Here is a 13443-nt window from a genome sequence, read left to right on the forward strand (position 1 = left end):
GAAGGGAAACATCATCTGATGGTACTAGCGTTTCTGTTTTCATTTTCATGACTATAGTACGCGAACCTTTTCTTGAGCCCTGAGCTCCATAGTGCTGAATAAAAACTACAGTAGGGCCCACGAGAGTTGAAGTCTGGCGTTTAGCGCCACCGGCGAGAAAAAGTTGGCTAAGGCTGTTCGAAAATGGCCTGTTGCTATGGCAACGATAACAGAGTTGCAACATTTTAGGACGCTATCACCACGTGGTTTGGCTTGCTCTCAGTCACTTTTGTCATTCAATTTCTGACTGATTTCTTTTCTCGGTGAAGTATCGTCTTCCTATTTTGTTTATTATACCGTAGTTTATTCCTGAATTGTACAGGTACCGTTAACAATCCGAGTTAAATAATAAAAAACTATCAATGTGGGTAGTGTTGTTCTATTCTGTGATTAACATGTGCATTTGTTGAGGTTATTGTCAGAAACTGATGATTTTGTTAGTGATTATGAAATCTTTTATATACTGTATATCGATAATGTCGTGTTCTGTCTTAAATGTTGGAATTATTAACACGAGCTTAGGAACCGGTCAAGGGTAAATGAATTGTATTAGGCCTAGGCCTACATGTTTTATTAAACACTCAGCCTGTCTGAAAGGGTGGTAGGCCGCAAATGGAGGTAACTCTGACAACGCAGCGTACTTCGTAGTTACAGCTTTCGCCGCTCACCTGTCAGACTTCAACTCTCGTGGGCCCTACTAGGGCTCAAGAAAAGGTTCGCGTACCTAACTCGGAAGAATTCACTGCCATTACGGAGAAAATGATTACTTGCAGGCCTAAGAACTCGCTCATTCGCTTCGTCCGAGGGAGAATGTTTTCGATCGTTGGATAGAATTTTGCTGCAGTCCTGGTCATTTACACCAAAGATAGAAAAATATACACTTAACGTGGACAGTAAATTGATTTTGTGTTACTTAATCACAATCATACTCTTTTATCACGCATTTATCCTGTTTTTAAGCTATTTGGGCTTTCTTTCTACTGAACAGAAGCATCACAACTACACTGTAGTATCTGAGAATGTTGACATGTAAGAATTTTAAACCATATCAATATCCACACAGATTTATAAGTTCTCTATTTCACTGATGTGTACAAAGGAGGGAGCTTTTCCCAAACAGCTGAGATTTCAACATGCTCGCTCGCTGCAGCGATTCTCTTACGGACGGCGGCGCTGTCTAGTGTATTATTTACTAACTGTATGGTCACGGGAGTAGGTCAGACGTACTGCAAGGCGTGCAGTTCATACAGAACCTTATGGGCGACCCTTAGCCACCTATCGGAAGAAAGCTGTAATTCAGTGTACTCTCCTAACGTTCTGTCGTTCACAGATCTAAACAGGGTTGCCAGTTCACCAGCGGCTGTATGGGTATCAATCTTTGGCTCGATATAAACACTCAATTTGAAGGATGGGATCGCTAATCGCTATATATTACTGTATATCTTTCATTGTGGTGGTTCTGCAGCTCTGCAGATCGTATTATGGAGCCGCGCCTGTTAACGAGTTATTAATACTGTACAGTGTTAGACATGTATATAAAAGTAGATGTAGTGCATATAATGTTGTGCGTAATAAGCCAATCCTGCTACTGTGCGGGTAAAACGTTAGGATGATGATGATGATGATGATATTACGCATTATAAGACCAAATTGTTGTGAGCGTTAAACATTTCGAACCAAAATTTGTGGTTAGGGAAGATCTCTTTCCAAACGAAAATGGTGAGTCTATGCGTTTCCCCCGAAAAATTCCTAGACTAACAACTGGTGCAATTCCTACAGTTTTCTCAAATCAATCTTCCTACCATACGGTTCATGTTCCCAGAGATAGGAAAAATCCTGCAGAACGCAAGTATTCGGTGAGGAGAACTTTGCCAAATGGTGTGAACAAGATTTAATATCTTCGTTTGATGACTTCAGGAAGATGCTTGGAAGCAAACAGATAACTCAATTTACTGTTGTAATGAAGGATGATGGTGCTCCTTTTATTAAAATAGAAGCCAGTGGTAGATTTGATCATGTGCCTTAAATGAATGTGTGTTTTAAGGTGTCGAGTCCCTTGGGTGTGAAATTGTTGTATAATATCTGTCTTTCTATGGAGAAGTTTAAGTGGATATTGCAGTACGAAGAGAAAGGGAATCTTAAGTGTAATAGATAAGTAAGCTGGAAGATTGGCATCATCTTTCCCCGCTCACCTCAACAGGATTGGAGTCCTCCAATCAGCACAATGTCCGTGTAGCGCAAGAAACACGGGAGATGTGAACCAAATTATCTTCGACTGCAGTAGAACTGTATCCTTTCGCAGAGAATTGTTCGCTACCCTTGCGCACCTTCGGGTTCCCTTACCCACACATATTCAACTATTACAGACAACTGGAGACTTACGTGTGAACAGTGCAATTGTAATATAAAAACAAACAAAAAAAAACCACGGCACTTAACGCCCTTTAAAGGGCTTTGACCTGCCCAGCGACCGCTGCTCAGCCCGAAGGCCTGCAGATTACGAGGGGCCGTGTGGTCAGCACGACGCATCCTCTCGGTCGTTATTCTGGGCTTTCGAGACCGGGGCCGCCATCTCACCGTCAGATAGCTCCTCAAATCTAATCATGTAGGCTGAGTGGACCTCGAACCAGCCCACAGGTCGAGAGAAAATTCCCTGACCTAGCCGGGAATCGAACCCGGGGCCTCTGGGAGAGAGGCAAGCACGGTACCCCTACACCACGGGGCCGGCGCAATTGCAATATACTTGACAAAAACTGGTGCTAATATCTAAAGAACAAGTGTCTTTATTTCAAGTGTGTATTGTTTCCTTTTTTTGCTCTGTTCTAAGTAATTTCTGTTATTTTATACGTCTTTTAACTTGTTGCCCCTTTTTCTTTCTATTTTCTGTAACAATTTTTATCATTGTACATTACTGATGGCCAAATGTCCTGTGGACGAAGGTCATAATAAAGAAAAAAATCATCTTTCAAATTTCTTTGATGATGATAACGTGGAGGTTGGAAAAGAAAATTTGCCTCAGACCAATATGATGGAATCGTCGGTTTCAATTCATGTACAGTAGAGCTTCTGATACGGGCTACTACAATTACTGTACTTACATATATAACCAGGAGCCCGGCAGTCAATACGAAAAACTAATATCATGACTATCTCATTACGTATGTCTTTCACAGAATAAGTTCGTAAGAATATTATTAATACTTGCTCTAAATTTGACCAGACAAGCTTTGTATGCCACAGCTATCGAGAGGCAGAAAGTTGCTCTAGCTTTGCGCATTTATCATAAAATTATTAAATAAGTTACATAATGAGGGTATTGTTATTTCTGAGGGCACTATCCAATTTCTGAATTTAATATCTGAAAAGTGGATTAATAGAGATGTGCCTATATGCTCACATTACTTTAAATTTTCTAGCAGTTCTCTCTTAATATAAGTTATTTTTAACTTCCCGTTTAGGCAAAGCTGTTTGTTAGACATTTATCTATTGCGTGTAGTATTTATTTATTTATTTATTTATTTATTTATTTATTTATTTATTTATTTATTTATTTATTTATTTATTTATTTATTTATTTATTTATTTATTTATTTATTTATTTATTTATGTACATGTTTCATTATGTCAATGTTGTGTTTTATATATTCATATCGACTTTACATTTTAAACTTAACCTGACTAATGCATTCTTTACCAACATCCTTCTATTTTAATGTGCATAATTTTAATTACTATCTGCAAAGTACATATTCAGATGACGCCCTAATCTTGAACAGTCGGTAGATGATCCTCCTAAGGCGTCCATCATGCATTTTTGATGTTACGGTTTGAGATACTGTAGTCGGTCTTGTATGAGCTCATCAGCGCAACTGACACCCACCCTTCGTCTGCGATCCCGAGGATGAAGTGCCAGCCATTCTATGGATTAAGAGGATAGTTACTTCTCCTAATGAATCGCATTTCCCACACTTACAATAGCAGAACTCCTGGTAACTTCTTATGAATGTAACACACTAATTGCGAGGAGAAAGCATATTTCTCTTATGCTATCCAGTAACTCATGCAGTAATTACAACGAGATTGCCTTTCACGTTCTTCTTCTGCTTCCTACAAGCTTCACGAGAGAGTTGAACGCCTCTGCCAATGAAGAAACTTGTACAAGCTGGCTATTCGATACGGTTCTTGTAAGCTGTATGCTTTCATTTGTCAGATGGTGAGTTTGAAACCACCGTCGGTAACCTTGAAAATGGTTTTCCGTGTTTTCCCGTTTTCATGCTATGAAAATGCCGAGACTGGACCTTAATGAAGGCCACGGTCACTTCCTTATTTTTTCATTCCCCACTCTGAAGAGGAGGGGCGGGCCACCTAGAGATTTACGCCCTCTCTCTGGACAAGAGATGCGGGCGGGTTGGGGAGATTTGATGGAAGAAGGAAGTGGATAAAGGATGTGAAGAAGGAGGAGATGGGAGGGAATTTGGCCTCTTGGTTAAGGGGGTTCAACTTTATTTTATTTCGTTATCATTTACAATAATGTCCGACTCGTTGGCTGAACGGTCAGCGCACTGACCTTCGGTTCAGAGGACCCTGGGTTCGATTCCCGGCCGGGTCGGGGATTTTAACCTTAATTGGTTAATTCCAATGGCATGGGGGCTGGGTGTATGTGTTGTCTTTATCATAATTTCATCCTCATCACGACGCGTATGGCTTTTAGTGCCGAGGACTTCAGCTCGCCAGGTGTAGATATTTTGATTTGACTCCCGTAAGCAACCTGCGCGTCGTGATGAGGATGAAATGATGATGCAGACGACATATACACCTAGTCCCCGTGCCTGGGAATTAACCAATTATGCTTAAAATTCCCGACCCTGTTGGGAATCGAACCCGGGACCCCTGTGACCAAAGGCCAGCACGCTAACCATTTAGCCATGGAGCCGGACTATGACACTGGTGATTTATTTCAATAATGCCCGATCACTTAGAGTAGGGGAAGCTTGCTCTAATAGCAAATCGAATATAGGCCAAGAACCTCGTGTTGTTGAGTCATCAGTCCATAGGCTGGTTTGATGCAGCTCTCCACGCCACCCTATCCTGTGCTAAACTTTTCATTTCTACGTAACTACTGCATCCTACATCTGCTCTACCCGTACCGTTCTTACCACCTACACTTCCCTCAAAAACCAACTGAACAAGTCCTGGATGTCTTAAGATGTGCCCTATCATTCTACCACTTCTCGTCAAAATTAGCCAAACAGATCTCCTCTCACTAATTTAATTAATTTTCTCTTCACTCGTGATTTGATCTACCCATCTAATCTTCAGCATTCTTTTGTAACACAACACTTCAAAAGCTTCAATTCACTTCCTTGTTATCGTCCATGTTTCATTTTCATACAAAGCCACGTTCCAGACGAAAGTCTTCAAAAACATCCTTATGATTCTTATATCAATGTTAAAAGTGAGCACATATATTTTCTTAAGAAAGGCTTTCCTTGCTTAAACTAGTCTGCATTGTACTGTATGGCCCCCTCATTTTGCCATCGTCAGTTATTTTACTACCCAAGTAACAATATTAATCTACTTCCTTCACGACTGACTTCATTTCCTATTCTAATATTATCTGCATTACCTGACATCGTTCGACTGCACTCCATTACTTTTGTTTTTGACTTATTTATTTTCATCTCGTACTCCTTACCCAAGACTTCATCCATACCGCTCAGCAACTTCTCGATATCTTCTGCAGTCTCAGATAAAATAACAATATCAACGGCAAATCTTAGGGTTTTGATTTCTGCTCCTTGGATTGTGATTCCCTTTCCAAATTCCTCTTTCATTTCCTTTTTCCTCCTGTTCTATATAAACAATGAAGAAAAGGGGGGACAAACTGCAGCCTTGCCTCACTCCTTTGTGGATTGCTGCTTCTTTTTCAAAGTCCTCGATTCTTATCACTGCAGACTGATTTTTTAATACAGATTGTAGATCATTTTTCGTTCTCGGTATGTGATCCCGATCACCTTCAGAATCTCAAATAGCTTGGTCCAATCAACATTATCGAATATCTTTTCTAGATCGACGAACGCCATATACATGGGCTTGTCCTTAATTCGATCCTCTCAGATCAGATATAAAGTCAGGAATGCTTCACGTGCTCCTACATTTCTTCTGAAACCAAACTGATCTTCTCCCAACTCAACTTCAAGTTGTCTTTTCATTCATCAGTAAATAATACGTGTTAAAATTTTGCAGGCATGAGATGCTAAACTAATGGTGCGGTAGTTTTCACACCTGTCAGCACCGCCTTTCTTGGGAATAGGTGTAACAACATTCTGCCGAAAATCGGATGGCACTTCTCCTGTCTCACGTATCTTGCACATTAAATGGAATAACCTTGTCATACTGGTTTGTCCTAAGGCAGTCAGTAATTCAGATGGAATGTCATCAATTCTAGGTTCCTTGTTTCTATTTAGGTCTCTCACAGCTATTTCAAATTCTGACCTCAAAACTGGGTGTCCCACTTCAACAGCACAACAGCCTCTTCTTGTTCCAGAACCATATCATCTACGTCTTTACCTTGATACAACTGTTGGATATGCTCCTGCCATCTTTCTGCTTTGTCTTCTTTCCCTATAAGTGGCTTTCCATCTGTGCTCTTAATATTCATACACCTAGATCTCCTTTCTACAAAGGTTTCCTTGATTTTCCTGTATGCAGCATCTACCTTTCCCAGGACCATACAGTCCTCGACATCCTTGCACTTCTCCTTCAACCATTCATCCTTAGCTGTCTTGCACGTTCTATCAACTTCATTCTTTGATCGCCTGTATTCTTTTCTGCCCTTTTCATTCCTTGCATTCTTGTATTTTCGTCGTTCATCAATCAGGTCTAGTATCTCCTGAGATATCCATTCATTTTTAGTTCATCTTTCCCTCCTTCCTAACATGTCTTCAGCAACCCTACTGACTTCATTTTTCACGACTGTCCATCCCTTCTCCATTGTATTTCCTTCAGCCTTTTCACTTAGTCCTTGTGCAACATGTTTCTTGAAACAATCCCTCACATTTTCTTTTAACTCGTCTAGATCCCATCTCTTTCCATTCCTTCCTTTCTTCAATTTCTTCAACTTCAGATGGCATTTCATGACCAACCTTCTCTTCCTTGGCCTTCCACTGCATTTCAGTCTCCCATCACATTTAAATTCTCGTCACCGTTTACATATTATTGTATTAAATCTTCTCCTCATATATTCTTTCGATTTCTTAATCATATGATGAACTAGTAGGCATATTGCCCTGCACTATTGTGGTGGGCATTGGTTTGGTGTCTATCTTTACAACAATAATCTTTTCACTATTCTGGTCGTAGTAGCTTACTCGCTGCCCTATTTTCTTACTCATTATTAAACCAACTCCTGAATTTCCCCTGTTTGATTTTGTGTTGATAATTCGGTAGTCGCCTGACCAAAAATCCTGTTCTTCCTGCCGACGTTCTTCACTTATGCCAACTACATCTAACTTTGGTCTATCCATCTCCCTTTTCAGATTCTCTAACCTACCACAACGATTCAAACTTCTAACATTCCACGCTCCGACTCGCAGAATGTCAGTATCCATCTTCCTGATGATCGCCCCCTCTCGTGTAGTCCCCACCCGGAGATCCGAATGGGGGACTATTTTACCTCCAGAATATTTTACCCGGGAGGAAGCCATCATCAGGGCATCATTCATACAGAGAGAGCTGCATGTCGTCAGGAGGTAGTTGCGGCTGTAGTTTCCCGTTACTTTCAGCCGTACAGCAGTATCAACACATCTAAACAATGTTGACTACTATTACAAGGCTATGTCAGTCAATCATCTAGACCAGCGATTTTCAATTTGTAAGGGATCGAAGGCCACAATAGAAACATTAGGCATGACCGCGGGTCGCACTTTAATAATAGGCTAATTTTCATAAAATTCTTCAATTAGAACAGAGGTACCAGTATGAAATAATACGCATAGTTCAACTGGAATGAAGGCTTGATAATTCGAACTGCTTACAACTGCATAAAAGAGTGAAATTAAACAAACACTTATAACAGGACAATTGAATTTTGAAGAAGAGCACCCAACAATGTCAGTTCATTTGAATTAATATGTGTCAAATTACAAAAAGAAAAAATGCATAAAACTACATTGAAATTAATAATATAGTCAAAATAAAACTGAAAAAGGACAATTTAGTAGGAGTAGTGTGGTCGATCAGCTGAATCTACCAATGAACGAACGTCTACCTTCAGCTCTGCTGTTGCTAATCTCAAAAAGATGCAGCAAAAAAGAATCTGAAAGTCGACTTCTGTACTCATTTTTAATGAATTTCACAGAAGAAAAAATTCCATGTATATACGAGTTCCCAAACATTGAAGTATTTTTAGTCAAAATTATCGTAACTTTGGGTATTTTTCGCTGCATAGCAGTTTAAAAACATGTGACCCCTTTTCTTGTCTGGTCTGTGGGAGCGCGTCGGCTTGTAGATAGCGCATATCAAGTTGCAGATGTGGTTCTTGCTCCTCGATCCTAGTACTGTAACGGTTCAAATCCCATTACAAGATTATATCTGTATTTTTATTATTTTAGGATTTTATTTATATCATTATTATTATTATTATTATTATTATTATTATTATTATTATTATTATTATTATTATTATTATTATTATGTCCGTATTATTATTATTTTATCTGTGAGATTACTATTATTTTGTTATAATTATTATTCAATTCCATTATGAAAAGCTTGTCGCTTGCATATTTGTAATTGAGTGTATGCATATATACGTATATGTAGATTAACATTAAATACCTGTACAGTAAGAATTGTTATATATCAGATGTTGGATATGACGTTATATTTTGCACTACTGGCGATTCTGCCAAGTCATTGCTACGTCATGGCTACGTCATCGTGAGCTTTTAGAAATTCGCTCAGAGAGTCGGCCGCCCCAGGGGATTTCACCATTACATGCAACGGTTTGAGGCGTTGTGGGAGTATGTCATTGTTATTTCTGGAGATTACGTAGCTGTGTCAACCAACGTCTATAAAAGGTGGGTGCATATTGTAGCGTCAGTCATTATTTAAACGGAAGCTGAACAGTGAAGAAGTCTACGAGATGAAGAGACCTCAGTCGGTCAGTCAACGAGTGTGAACGAGAGATGGAGAAGACTCAGTGAGCCATTAATTATTGGTCATTGAGAGAGTGAGGCTAAAGGTTGGTTGGTCACTTAGTTGAAGACACGGACGCAAGGGCTTACCATGGAGTCAGAGAGGGATACCACCTACTATGAGGTAATACCATATTGACTTACAAAGAAGTCAGATGATATGGAGAAGAAGCAGTCACAAGGATGTATCACCAAGTTAGGCGTGACACATCTACAGTAAACACCAGATCAAAGGAATACGTCGTAATTGCACTCAAAGTGTTGAAGGTACAGTCAAGTGAATCAGTGAGGGAAATATTTCGTATAAATTGTTAAATGTCCGGTCAAGAAGAATTCAAATTCATGCCTAGTTTCTTTCAGTTGCAATGTCATAATTTCATATTCTCATCTGTTTTTATCGCAACAAGACTCACTATTTTTTATATATTATTTAAAGAATATATTTTGTTCTATCAAACGAATTCATAGTTTTATTTCATTGACAGTAAAATATCTTAACCTCAAAATTAATGGGGAAACCGAACGCCAATCTCATTTTCCCAGAACTTATATGGTATGTTGTCAAAAGTAAGCTTATTACCCCACACCCTAGAGATAGTCAATAGTCTCATTCCATTATTGCTGCACTGAGTGGCAGCTGGCGCCCTTCAAATAATGTATGTGTAAGTAAGCAGGTAACAAGTAAGTGTGAGTACAAGGTCCGACGAGTGTGTAGTTTATTTAATGAATATTAATTTTCAGATTTTCCATTTTATATGCAGATATTTCATATTTTTCAAGTTAAATGCAGTTTTATAATAATATTTGTAAAATTAGTCAGCGACTTAAAAAACTATTACAGTACCAAAAATATTCAAGTAAAGATTACACTGCTTTCAAGAATTTCAATTTCCTGAATCGTGTGCTGAATTCTTCAATGATCTCTTGAATATGTGAACTGAAATAAGAAAATCTATAGTTTTATGGTCTTTCTCCGCCACTAACTGTAGACAGCAAGGGCAAAGTGTCAATTCATTGGCACTGGCATTTGAGATATTTTAAAGTCAATAATCTATTCAGATCAAGTGAATATTTAAAAACAGGAAATAATATTAAAGAATAAATTACTTCTGACGAACTCCTGTTCACTTATGCCAACTACATCTAAATTTAATCTATCCATCTCCCTATTCAGATCCTCTAACCTACCACAACGATTCAAACTTCTAACATTCCACGGTTCGACTCGCAGAATGCCAGTATCCACCATCCTCATGATCGCCGCCTCTCATGTAGTCCCCACCCGGAGATCCGAATGGATTAATACATTTTTGAACGAGCTATGATTTATTTGTGCATTTTCTTCACATGTCTTAAAATATAAATGTTTAAACCTCTCGCGGGCCTCCATTTGAACACCCCTGATCTAGATTGCCGCCCTTACAACTTCCGGAAGGCTGCTACTCCACTTTCGACGAACCATTCGTTAGGCTGGTCTCTCAACAGATACACATCCGATATGGTTGCACCGGCGGTTCGGCTATATGCTTCATTGGGACGCGCAAGCTTCTCCACTGCGGCAAGGTCACATGGTTCGCAGGGAAGGATTTAATCGTAAGATTAAAGATCGTAAGATTTTATGTACTCACGAGCGGCAAGATCTGCATGAATTTAAGCATGTTGTACACTGACTTAGCAAATGTCATAGGACAGTCACCTAATAGCGTGTGGGGCCTCCTCTGGCCCTGCGAACTGCAGTGAGACGCTGTGGCAGTGAGTCGACCAGTCCCTGGTAGTCCTCTGGACGCGGGTGACACAAAATCGTTTGCAGAGCGGCCGCCAATGCTGCTCTGTTCGTGGGTGCAGGATCCGTGGCACGGAGTCTGCGTTACAGGACATCCCAGATATGCTCGATAGGGTTCATATCGGGCTTCCTGGGTGACCAAGGCAGTCGTTGGACCTCCGCTGCATGTTCCTGGAACCATTCCCGGACGACGTGGGAGCGATGTGGCGGCGCGTTATCATCTTGAAACACCGCAGAACCGTCTGGGCGGTGGAAGGCCAAAAATGGGTGGAGATGGTCTCCGAGCAGCTCAATATACCGCGTACCATTCAAAGTCTCTTCCAGAACAACTAGGGGGCCCATTCCATACCAGGGAAATGCACCCCCAGACCATAACAGAGACACCAGCGCCCTGGACCACACCTTCGAGGCAGGCGGGATCCATCGCTTCATGTGGTCTGCGCCATACACGATGCCTCCCATAGGCAAGGTGCAGTTGAAATCATGATTCGTCCGACCATATCACGTTACGCCATTGTTCCAGTGTCCATCCCTGGTGACTGGCGGCAAATGCGCGTCGTTGTGCCCGATGACGTTGGGTTAACAGTGACACCCGTGTGCGGCGCCGGCTCCCATACCCCATAGAAACCATGTTCCTACGGATTGTCCACTGAGAGACGTGTCTAGCAAGGCCTGTGTTGAATTGAGCCGTGATTTATTGCACGGTTGCCCGCCTGTCACTATTGACAATCCGTCTCAGATGTCGCCGGTTACGGTCATCGAGGGTGGCTGGACGACCGGTCGTTCATCTGTTGTGGACGGTGACACCCGCATTAAACCATTCACGATACACCCTGGACACGGTTGATCGTGTGAAGCCGAATTCCCGCACCACTTACGAAATCGCACTTCCCATCCATCGGGCACCGACTACCACACCCCGTTCGAACGGTGTCAGCTCACGACGACGTTCCATGTTACACCTGTCACATGCACAGCCACTGCTCACAAGGTCTCCTATACAACTGCCGCTGGCACAGGGAGCGTGTGGTGCGCAGACAACACACCTGCGTATCAGTGCTCCGCTATCCCATGACATTTGCTCAGTCAGTGTACTATTACAGGAATTAGATGGCTGTTTCATATATTTTTGAAGAATGTTTTAAGTGATGTCAGACCTATCTCAGTCCTGTAAAACGTCTAGGACACTTGCCTAAAATCACTTCACTTTTAGTTTATGGTGTTGACAGTTTCTTGTGTCGCGGCTATTTTTGTACAATTATTATGAAGTATGCGGCACAAAACGAGCAAAAATAGGTTAGCTTATACCTGAAAAGGCAGAGGAAGCAATATTACCGAATAAAATAATATAACAAATAAATTAACAACTCACTGTAAATGACGATTATCTATCACACAAACGGTTTATATTTTCATCGTGAGCACTTCCAAGATGAGCCGGACTGAGTGGCTCAGACGGTTAAGGCGCTGCCCTTCTGACCCCAACTTGGCAGGTTCGATCCTGGCTCAGTCCGGTGGCATTTGAAGGTGCTCAAATACGTCAGCCTCGTGTCGGTAGATTTACTTGCACGTAAAAGAACTCCTGCGGGACTAAATTCCGGCACCTCGGCGTCTCCGAAAACCGTTAAAGTAGTTGGTGGGACGTAAAGAAAATAACATTATTATTACTTCCCAAATGAAACTCTGCCAGATGTTTGTAATAAGCTAGTAAACACTGGAGCACATCAAGTAACAAAAACATTCTTTAAAAAGAACTTACTACATTTCAATCAATAATTTAAAAGACCTTGTGTCATATGACAGCTATGTGTTTACATTCAGCTATCGCCTACTCACGAAGCAAGCGCTCTGTGGTGGCGGAACATGAGAACTATCCCGAGCCAGCTCACTACATTAGTCTATAGTTATGTTATGATACGTTTTTGATGGTCGAGAGTCAGTTACCGCGCGTGTAAAGATCGCGCAGAGATGAGTGAGGTGTAATTTGATTCGTCAGGGCGAGAACTATCAGAAAACGCACAAAAAATTAAAATATGACTGCAAATTAAAAAGTATCGAGGAGTTTGTGACTGAAAATTAATAATAATAATAATGTTATTTGTTTTACGTCCCACTAACTACTTTTAAGGTCTTCGGAGACGCCGAGGTGCCGGAATTTAGTCCCGCAGGAGTTCTTTTACGTGCCAGTAAATCTACCGACACGGGGCTGTCGTATTTGATCACCTTCAAATTCCACCGGACTGAGCCAGGATCGAACCTGCCAAGTTGGGGTTAGAAGGCCAGCGCCTTAACCGTCTGAGCCACTCAGTCCGGCGACTGAAAATTTATGGGTTTTGGAATACTTCACAAAAATGTCCAAATATGTGTCTTGTAAAAACAAAGAAGAGACATTGTAAATTAGACATTTCTTACATCTCACATCGT

At 40.9% G+C, this 13443-nt stretch overlaps 1 protein-coding gene across 1 annotated transcript in view; it reads right to left on the reverse strand.

Moving 5' to 3' along the window:
- LOC136865015 (putative fatty acyl-CoA reductase CG5065) overlaps window positions 1-13443 on the reverse strand; it is a 170085-nt gene that overhangs the window by 100202 nt on the left and 56440 nt on the right. The gene's annotated exons all lie outside the window — the stretch shown is intronic.

Source organism: Anabrus simplex, chromosome 1, assembly GCF_040414725.1.
Source record: "Anabrus simplex isolate iqAnaSimp1 chromosome 1, ASM4041472v1, whole genome shotgun sequence".
Taxonomy (NCBI): domain Eukaryota; kingdom Metazoa; phylum Arthropoda; class Insecta; order Orthoptera; family Tettigoniidae; genus Anabrus; species Anabrus simplex.